Below are 11,470 nucleotides of genomic sequence, written 5' to 3'. Positions count from 1 at the left end.
AGTTTTGGTGGGCACCTGGCATTTATCCAGGCCAAATCAGAACAAGATCTTACTCTGCTTTTCACCCTTGTGGCGAAAAGAGTCTTTGTGCTTCGGCCATGAGCAAAACAGCCTTTTTGTTACACCTGAATGACACATTACATTTGACTGTAGTGAATTTATCAATAACTAGGTCTGAATTCTCTGGGATCACATATGCATCCTTCAGACACTTTTATAATAGACTACCTAGAGTCTTTTCCACTGGAAATTCACACATGCTTTTCCTTCATACCCTGCCTCAACGCTGAACATTTTTTCTATGAATAACAGAAGCCTGGCTTTCTCTAAATTTGTCGTGTGTCTCTTAAACTATTCCACTGTGGTTACTTCCAATTCCCTTCATGCCAAACCTCAACAGTCACTACTAGTGCAGCACCTCCGATTCCTCACAAGTTCTCAGTATTACCTTCACTTTCCCACCGGGCTCCCTGACTTCAGCTGTCCAGCTCCCTCACCCCAAACCTGAAGCCCTCCTAGACCTGCCCTGGCAATGAAAGCCCTCTCATGGGTCTCACCTTTGAGGCCCTCCTACTCGGGCAAGACTTGCATGGGCTGTAAGAGTGTCAGCACTGCACAGCTATGGTCCAGGGGATGTCCTTGGCCACCTTCCCATCGCTGTAGGCAAGCAAAAAGGATAGGAACACATTCATTGTGTTTCCTCACTCTTCTTCTCCGTCTGTTCCCTGCTTGCCATATGGGTTAGAGGAGTTTGTTCTCCTGGGGTCTGCAAAGAATGGAGAAATGACATTTGAGGGGCACTTCCCTCAAAACCACGTGCTGAGTGAAGCCTGCATCACCAGAGTTTCACGTTCAGGGCAGAGGTAGAGGAAATCTGAGTGGCCCGAGGACTGAAGGTGTCACAGCTTCTCCTGGCAGCTGGACGGGCTCTGGAGCAACCATCAGGGTGCTGGGCAGGTGTTTGACAGGACTGACATCCTCTTTGATAGAGAGGCAATGCCAGGAACAAATAATTACAGCAGAAGCTTTTACTGTCAGATTGAAAGGCAGGGGAGTTATCAGGCAACTGGCTGGTGCACAGCTGACCAAGAAGTCTGTAGTGGCCCTGCTTTTTTAAAAGCTCTGAAGAAGCTGGTTTACATTAGGAAGAGTGATTGTACAGCAAATGGCTAAAGAATAACCTGAGAAAACAAGCCTTGGTCTCCATGAGGAATTCGGCACAGTGTCCGTAATTCATACCTGCATAACTGGCCATATGTGCCTTCCTGCCCCTTGCCCTGGCCATGTTCAGTAACATCACAACAGTCTTCCTTCAGTGCTTGTTGGAAGTTAAACTTCTTTCAGGACTGATGAAGCACTTGGGTAATGCCAAGCTTCATCATTATTTCATGTATTCACATAACTACATAACTACTTATCCAAATCACTTTGAGTCTGGACATAAACTTTTTCTTCAAATGCCAAAAATACTAATGGAAAACAATCCAATTTGAGAGTACCAGAAGTGAAGAAACACTGAAATTATATATGTATATATATTATATACATTTATAATGGAGAGCAATACATCTCCATAATGGTGAACACCTAGTTTTACTTCTAAAACAGAAAACTCGGTTTTGGAAAACAAGGAACCCTAGCACTTGGAGAGCAATCTTATTCCTGTTGCCAAGAATATTCCTGTTGGAGTTTTGACTAATGAATTATAGTTTTGTATTTCACAGCCATGTCAATTTCCAGTTGCCCCTAAGATGAGCTTGGCAACCCCGAGCAAGTCACACCGGGGTAGCTTATTTCAAGCACCACCTAGTGGATCTATTTACAAGACCAAAAAAAAAAAAAAAAAAAAAGCAGCACTTAGCAAAATATTTTGGCTTTTGAAGGTAGGAACGGCAGCTCTCAGAATCCCCTCTTTAAACCTTGCTAATTGAATACTCGTTAACAGCAAGTCACAACAGCTCTGAAAAACACTGAATTAATAAAGGTGAAAAAATATTAGTCTGCCGAGCTGTTCCATGTACAAAACTTGGCTCTTATTGAGCCTCAGAATAGGACATTCTCTTCCCAACTCATTAGGCCCAAAACATTAAGAGAGATACATCCTCTAGTGATCAGAATTCTCAGAGTTAAAGAAGAATTGACTTCTGCTCTTAAATGAAAACAAGTGAGAGAAAGCCTGAGATGTCACGATTTTAATAATGGAAAATAACTAAAGAAAGAAGATACTTCTGATCATGTTCATTGCTCAGTAAAATGTGGCTATATAATTTTTAAAATGTAGTATATTATGCTTAGAGACACTTGATAGGCCTACTATCTGAGCAATTTCCTAATATAAAAATAACATAACATGAATCAATACAGTAATTTTATTAGTACCTGTATTGCTTTTGCAGATTTAATTTAAGTATGGAGGGATAGTTACTTCTCTTAAATTCTGTGTTTGATCTGCACATTTCATCATAATCTACGTAATTCGCACATTAAATATTACCTATGAAGACCATTTTTCAGGAAGACTTCAGACATTGTTGCAGGAAACTGAGATTTGATGGAAAATATTAAAATATTGAGATCTTTAAAATGATGAGTTGTCAGCCTAAAGTAAATTGAGTTTTTCCTGACCCAGGACTGGGACAAAACATTGAGGACCTGAGTACTTGTGCTTTTTCTACTTAGGGGGCTAGCCAGTGCAGACCTTGCAATTAAGATAAGGTAATAGAGATGGCCATGATCAGGCAACTAAAATATAAAATAGAAAGAATACTGTGAAGTGTCAATAAAAGAGAAAGTACTGTCATCCCAGAATCAGCATTGCCTTTTGTGAGATGCAGTTAGTGATGGCTGAAAGACCAAAACAGTGGCATACAGAAATCAGTGAAAGAACTGAAATCAGAAACCAGTGCTCAGAAAAAATAATCCTGAGCTCTCCACCCTGGAGACACTTTTAAGTGGACTAGAACTAATGGTGTTGATCCAGCAGCTGATCACGTATTTGACTGTTTAGGTTAATTGAAAGCCTCAAAAAACTGGACAGTTTCTGTGTCTGGAATGAAATATAAGGATGTAGAAAGGATTGCATATCTCTCTTTGATAAGGATTTTAAAATAAAAAAGGATTCAAAATAGCCAATGGTTATGGGTTCCATCATGTAATTAGTTCAGTCAGCTGTATTTGATATTTATTTATTCAATTTATCTATATTTAGGAAAAAAAAAGTCTTAGTTCTAACTTTTGTATACTGAAAGTTATGTACACTGTTAAGTGCAACACGGGCAAATGCAGGGTCCTGCACCTGGGGAGGAACAACCCCATGCATCAGTACAGGCTTGGGGCGGACCTGCTGGAGAGCAGCTCTGCGGAGAGGGACCTGGGTGTCCTGGTGGACGACAGGTTGACCATGAGCCAGCAGTGTGCCCTGGCTGCCAGGAAGGCCAATGGGATCCTGGGGTGCATTAGGAGGAGTGTGGCCAGTAGGTCGAGGGAGGTTCTCCTTCCCCTCTACACTGCCCTAGTGAGGCCTCATCTGGAGTACTCTGTCCAGTTCTGGGCTCCCCAGTTCAAGAAAGATGAAGAGTTATTGGAAAGAGTCCAGTGGAGGGCTACGAGGATGGTGAGGGGACTGGAGCATCTCTCCTACGAGGAGAGGCTTAGGGAGCTGGGCTTGTTCAGCCTGAAGAAGAGAAGGCTGCGAGGGGACCTTATAAATGCTTACAAATATCTGAAGGGTGGGTGTCAGGAGGATGGGGCCAAGCTCTTTTCAGTAGTGCCCAGCGACAGGACAAGGGGCAATGGGCACAAACTGAAGCACAGGAAGTTCCACTTGAACATGAGGAGGAACTTCTTCCCTCTGAGGGTGACGGAGCACTGGAACAGGCTGCCCAGGGAGGTTGTGGAGTCTCCTTCTCTGGAGATATTCAAGACCCACCTGGACAAGGTCCTGTGCAGCCTGCTGTAGGAGACCCTGCTTCGGCAGGAGTGTTGGACTAGATGACCCACAGAGGTCCCTTCTAACCCCTACCATTCTGTGATTCTGTGATTCTGTGAAAGTGTTTTTCCCCCATTTTACACTAAACTCACAGTCTAGATTTAACTTGCTATTTTACAGTGAGGCATCACTGAAAACAGATCAATTCTTGTACAGAATATGAACTACAAGTAGTGACAAAGAACAGACGTTTGTCATTAATGAGGAAACGTAGTTACTTTTAGTTGATTTAATGGAAATGACCAAAGTACTATGTTCTAATCATCACAATTTTATCTTTATTTTGAAATTACCTAAGTTATTTTGGTCTGTATGTAGTACATTACAAGATAGCTCGTCTTTAAAACAGAATTTAAGTTGCCCTCTTCCTACAAATCACGACTGGGGAATCACACTTCGGTGCCTATTTGTTCATGGTATTCTTTTGTAAATATCTGGATATTAAAAAAATATAAATAACATATATTTATTTTGTGCTTAATTGTATAAATACCTTTATACTGGGGATGCTGAGTGGCTGTGCTGACAAAGTAGGTGTAGGGTTTACGCATTTCAAAGAATACAAAACTTTCTCCTTCTCCATAATTTAAAGTGACGCAAATACAAAATATCAAATGTTCTGATTCATAGGTCTCCTTCTCCCACATACTGTGGTCAAGGAAATAGTCAGAGAAATTAACTAAATTCTGTCAGCCTTTGGTGATTAATTCTTTTTATTATCATACTCATTAAAGGGTAGGTGGCTGGATTTTGTGCCTGCAAAGGTAACTTGTAATGACGGTTTAGCAATGCAGACCTGATACATAACATAAATCACGAAGCTGCCTTCTGCAGCTTCTCTGTTTTCGAGGGTCGAATGCAGCCTGGTGTCAATGGGCACAATTCCACTGGCACTGTACACTGATACTAGGGTTGAATTTAGCCTCCTGCATTGCTCAGGGAGAATTAATGTTTTCATCTTTTTCCTGTTTTTTTATTCAGTGAGAGACCATGGCACTCAAAGTACGCCGAGAAAAACCGCAGCCTTTCTTGTCAGTCAGAATCGTGCTTCCAAGGACTCAAAAACTCTGGCTAATATCCAGCTAAGGACTTTAGCATCCCAGAAGGTAGATGCTTTTAAGGAGACATGTGCAGTATGTCATCCAAGGACAAAGACAGTTACCATAGTTCATTGTAAAAAAGTTTGATTCTAAAAAGGTGATTCTGGACATTAAAACATTTCTTAAATAAACAAAGATGACAATATAATCTACATAATCATGTACAATGTGATGTTATAGAGTGATACATATAAAATTAGCATATACCTTAGATAGCATAAGAACATGATACAGATGCAAAAAAAGATAATTTTTGTAAGTATTGTTAAGGTAACTGTCTTTCAGCAATAGAATGCTTCGCTTATTGCCTTATTGCACCCTTACTTGGTGGGTGTTTGTTCAGCTTTATTGGGAAAAAAGAAGTGTGGGGAAATAACCAAAAAATATTGCCTGAAAAATACTGCTTCTGATAGGAAGTATACCATACTGTTTTAAATTTCAGTAAATTTTATGGAACATAATGGACATTTAGGTAGGTGTTGTAGACATTAACCATTCACATAAATAATGAACTTTGACAATATCCTATAATTATGTAAATGGTTTTGAGGACACTAACAGAGGACTCATTTGCATAGATAAGTATAGATAGCAGGGTCCAGACATAGGTACAGGGTTTGGGGAGAGGGATGACTTTAACTTTCTCAGGATCTGTCAGAGCAAGCTAGCTCAGAGCTAGCACTGGAGAGATCCTTCCAGCTCCTCTTCTTCTGGTTAACAGCTAACATCTCCTACAACATTATGCTTTACAACATTGTTATCTATCCACTAACAAACTACATAGTGAAAAGTATCTAGGGAAAAAACGGAAGCATCACTGATGGTAGGATTTTAGAAAGTTCTGTAGGGTTACGAAACTAATAAAAATTTTCCAGGTTTAGAAATCAGATTAATGGAATGGGATGTGGAATGGATGCTGGGAACAGAGCCAAAACCCTCACTCTACCACAGAGCAAACTTGCAGGACTTCTTGAGCAAGAATGGAAAACACACAATCCTGTGAAAAAGATGTGAGTTTCTCCCATTCCCGAAAGTAAAGTTTTAGGGGGAAGAAGAAAAATAGGACACTTCTGTGACATGACAAGAGCCAGGCAGTAAAAATTATTTATCTAATGAAATAGTCAAAGAGTGCAGGAGTCAAAATGCTGCAGTCACATGCAGAACATGACTTCAGGAAGGTTTAGAGCTATTTTCCATCGGGCTGAACAAAAAAATATTAATAAGTTGGTAGAATCATGTATCCTTTCCATAATCCATTTAATCTTTTTCCAAAATAAGTGCCAAAGTAAATTAATGGAGCAGGTGACTGTCTCAGCAAATGCACATAATGTCTCTTTGATATAGTAAACTTTGTTTTGACAACAAAGATATTCTTGAATCTAATATCAGAGGCGAGAATCACATAGTTTGTCTTAGAAATAATTACGGAATCCAGTTCATGACAATTTTGCTTAAACATCCCGAATATTATTAACTTAAATTAAAATTAAAGAATAGCATTCAACGCATATTCTTAGCAAGCAGATTACCATGTGAGGCTTAGCACCTAAAATGCTAGCTTTATGTGTATTTACCTACAGCTCATCAAAGCCAAATCTTGAAAAAGGAATGAAACACATAAGCAGCTGTACTGGAGTACAGATATCACCACCTAAATGGAACTAGAGCAGCTATTCTTCCTACAGATCACCTAAAACATTTGGACCAACAGTATGGTAGATCAGCATTGTCTGTACAATAGTTCCATGCTTTTTGTGGTCTGGCATATGAAATAACTTGTAACAGGGTGGGAACAGCCTATGCGCAGCTGCTTACAGTGCACTTTGAGAAAAGAGGGTTGCTACTTGCAGGAGTGTGTGTGTTTTAAAGCCACATGCAGGAATTTCTGCTTCTTTAATATTAGAAAATTGTTGGTTTTCCTACATGTTCTATAGTTTGCTAATGAAGTGTGAAAAGTATGGTCTTAAAAGTACTATGAAGTGGGCCGTAAGTACCCCAGCTATATAAACTATGGCCACGGGGAGCCTTTTCTCGCAGAGTGTTTGGTTGTTACCCTGCCCCCCCGGGCTGTAGTCAGGATGACGCCACTGCTGAGCTCCAAACGTGCAGTTACAATGAGTAACGCTGTACACCAAACGGGAGACTGCTCTATGTGTTAGGAGCAGAGGCAGCAAGAGACATTCATTTTACACAAAATACGAGAGAAATTTAGATTAAAAAAATAGACTGATGGACAGAGGGGGTTTCAGGGCAAGAATATAAGAAATAAACAGGAGTTTTTTTTATTTTAAGACCGTCTTTCATAAGAAGAACTAATGAGATAAGATCTGCCAGTAACTAATCATTGTTGTGGACCCAGCCTAGTGTCATACGTGACTACATGCTCCCTTAAGCCAAATAGTTATCAGTGTTACAAAATAAACTAATACTGTCTGGAAAAGAGCTTACCAGTGTGGAAAGCTCCTGTCTTACCTCATGCTTCTAGGTAATGGAGCCCACGAAAAATAACACACTGGATAACACAGGAAATAAAATCCAAGTATCTAGGAAGTGAAATCATCATTTAAACTCCAGAATCTTTTTTAAAGACAGTATACACTAACTTAGCTGCTTAACTCTCACAGTGTTAACTATTACATTCTATTTAATTGTCCATCAATTATAATTTTATTCTATGATTATTTACACTCTTTCATGCACTTCTGCAATCCTTTCATACAATGTTTTCCTCCGAACACTTTCATAAATGCAAGTTTGTATTTCCTCATTCCCAGGAAGTGCCTCAACAAATATTAACATATCGTACCACTTTATCACTCTTTTATGGTCAGTGTATTTTCCAGAATGCCTGTGGCATATTTTGAAATTCTCCATTCCATAGAAGCTATTATACTATTCAAAACTACTCAAACCTTGGAAAAGAATGCTTACTGGAATCTGGGACCTGCCCTGGCCTTCAGCATGGGACTGAACCTCACACAGGGTGCAGGGCACGTAGTGGTTTAATTGCCACTGACTAAATTATATATGATAAAGTCTTTATATAATGCTATTTTTGATAGCTCAGAACTATTAAATCTCACACACATAGAGGGAAATGTTTTATTTATCTGCAGCTAAGCTCTGTTTTTCACTCATTTGTAGCTGCGTTATGAGGACTTTCGCCATCGCGATGATCCTTCATGCTAGAGGAAGTTTGGGCAGCCCAGTCTCTTGACCCCAGAGCCAGGGAGCACAGGCGTAATGCCAAGGTGCAGCTGGAGGTGTGCTAATAACTGGGGCACTCTGGAAGCCACGTTCCTCAGCAGTGACCTACAGCTGAGCTTTGAATTTTTCTCAAGAACCATTCACAGAGTCTCTCAATCCCAGATAATCATAAAAATGTTGCTGGGGATATATGGAGGCCACCTAGTCCAGCTCACTGCTTGGAGAATGTCCTTCACCAATGCTAGATCATAATCCACTGATAATTTTTTTTTAAATACAAATTTTGAGGCAGTAGAAACAGAAGAACACCAGTAGAATGTATTTTCTACTTATTTAACAGGTATTTTCATAATCTTTTTGAGCTGTTAGGCTACACAAAGAAACACAGGCATCATGCTATTTACAGTTTGTCTGTTGTCTGGTATTAGTTTGTAAGAGTCTTGAGGCCACCTTCTATCTGTAGCCAAGACTTGACAAAGCACCGGAGTCCAATGACAACCTCTGAGATGTATGAGAAAATAATGGTTATTTGGACTTGGTCTTTTCTTACATTTTACTGGCTAAGAAAAGAATCCTCGCAACATTTTCTGAGTGCTTAAGAACTTCTGTCTTAAATCTCAATCACTTTCAAAGAAATTAGTACCATAAAGTTTTCCTAACTTCCAAAATACACATACTCTTCTGGTTTTGTTGAGTGAAGCTGAAGGGAGAAATGTATCTCAAAAGTGTAAACACAGTCATCCTTTTGCCCTTTAAGTTGGCCATTAAGTTGGCAGAATGACTACTCTGAAAGCAGCAATGGAAAAATCCAAAACGTTTTGTTGACCGTAACAAGGAAGACTGATACGGACCTACTGATTTCATAGTTAAACAAACAGAATTGTCCTGCTCCTGAGCTCTGCTGTAGTCTAGAGCTACATTCCTAGAAGGGCCCCAAGACCTTTTCAGGGTCACGAGCACACATCCGTTTGGTGTGTGTTTCAAATAACCACAAGGAGTTGGAGTCCTGAAGAGAATGTTACTCTTGCTTGGTACTCCCTGTCCAGTGAAGTCCAGCTGGAGAACTGCCAGCATAGTGGCTTAGACAAAGCTCCACCTGCACCAACTCTGCAAGTCATGCACGTGAACGATGAAAATCTTAAATATGATAATCTGATGGCAAAGGGTGGCGGAATCAAACTATCATAGTTCAGATCACAAATGATATTCCTGAATGTAACTATTAGATGACGGAAAATTAGAGGGAAAAAAAATGAGGCCTAAAAGCATTTTGAAAAATGAACTGTATATATTTCCAAAGTCTCTAGAGCCACGTAAGGCTGGAACTTGAACTATAATATTACAGAACTAATTGCCACAGAGCATTCCACCAAGTCCTCAGAGGTTTGCATTATTCCCCATCAAAAAGGTTCATTTGAGCCCAAGACTTTGTAAAGCTTGCAATGCAGACTGGAATCCTGCTGAACTTGCACTCTCTTTAAGGATAATTTTCACTCTACCACATTCCTAACAGCATAGATTAGGAAGAACAATGTAGAATCACTTCCCCGCACAGACACTATTAAAAACTGGAAATATTTGCAGCACATTGGATTTCTGTCACATAGATCACATCAACCATTATAAATGGAATTCAAAATTTCTACTGCTTTTATTTATTCCACTAATACATTGCATATTGAACTGAATAGATGCTATTAAGTCACTAGGGGCCAGCACTTTCTCAAAGGCAATACAGTACTTCTTTAAAAGAAGCAATGTTTAAAACCCCAAACATTCAAAACCAACTGCCAGCTTCATAAAATTAATGGCATTGCGTCAAAACTAATGAGATCTTAAACAAATAATAAATTTGCATTCTTTCCTGATGCCCATTTTCAAAGTTCTTGGCTGCTTACTTTCAAGACTTCTTTGACTAATCAAGAGGGCTAAAACCATTTTAAAAACTGGCACTTCAATGTCATTTTATTATTCTAAAGATAAGGGGTTGATAAAATCCTGAGAACTACCAAGGTGCTATGAACCAGATGGTCTAAAGCCCCTTGTTGACCTAGATTCCCTAATGGACTTACATGGCAGATTCTTATTGAGTGTTCCTGATGTCAAATTTAGGTCTCTAAGATCAAACCTGGAATTTTTAATGCCATATTCGACACGTAACTTTGTGGGACATACCCATGGCTAGTAATCTCCATGACCTAAGAAATGCTGAGATTGGAATTCTTTCCTCAGTGGGAAGAGATTAGAACCCACATTTCTTGTGGCAGTATTCTCATCACCACACCAATAAGTATTCTGGGGTTGAAATTATTTCACTGTGAAATAAGGACACAAGATGCCAGGAAAACAAACAAACAAAAAAACCCCTCAACAAACCAAAGGTAGAAATGAACGTATAGCTTATTGGGAAGGAGACTATCTAATGTGGGCACTTTCCACCTAAGTGCCTGTGCTCTGACTTAAATTTACTTTTCCTCTGCCTACTCAATCTTTATTCTTTGCATGTAAACTAGAACCACTTCACCAAGAAGTGAGAATCCCCTCATGTCGTAGCTGCCTATGGAGTAGGAAAACAGGAAAAAAAGGAAAGAAATATGATTTGAAAGACTGAATCTAAGGGTCCCATCTGCTTTGTAACTGTGGTGCTACAGAGGTTGGGGTGCAGTCTTACTTGCTTTGATAGTGTTTTAATGGAGTCATATCCAAAGGGGAGTCTGCAGATCTAGTAAAGGTCAACTATTTAATCCAAGTGTCGTAAGAGAAGACCAACTTTAACCTTGCCAGCTGCAGTTTAAATCCATTATATTTTCTGCTGTTTGAAAGAATGCAGACAGAAATTATCATTTTCCTTTTACATAAAAATATTCGATGACTTTCTTCATATCAGCCCTCATTCTTCTCCTTCTAGTCCAACCAAGGCCATTTCTTTCCATTTTTTTCTTTTAGAATCTACTTTCCAGACCTTTCATTACCCTTGTTACTTCCCTCTGGACTCTAGCATACATTTCTTGATGGGTGGTTGTCAAAATTACAGACCGCACGACAACAGAATAAATGAGCACTCTGCAAGTCTTAACTACACCGATTTTGGGTAACTTCTACTACAATGTTCACTTATTGACAATAGTAAGAAATTATTATCCACTATAACCTGATTCTTTCATCCAGAACTGCT

Source organism: Opisthocomus hoazin, chromosome 3 (assembly GCF_030867145.1).
Source record: "Opisthocomus hoazin isolate bOpiHoa1 chromosome 3, bOpiHoa1.hap1, whole genome shotgun sequence".
NCBI classification, from domain to species: Eukaryota; Metazoa; Chordata; class Aves; order Opisthocomiformes; family Opisthocomidae; genus Opisthocomus; species Opisthocomus hoazin.
The sequence above is the reverse complement of the archived record's forward strand: the minus strand, read 5'-3'. Positions refer to the sequence as shown.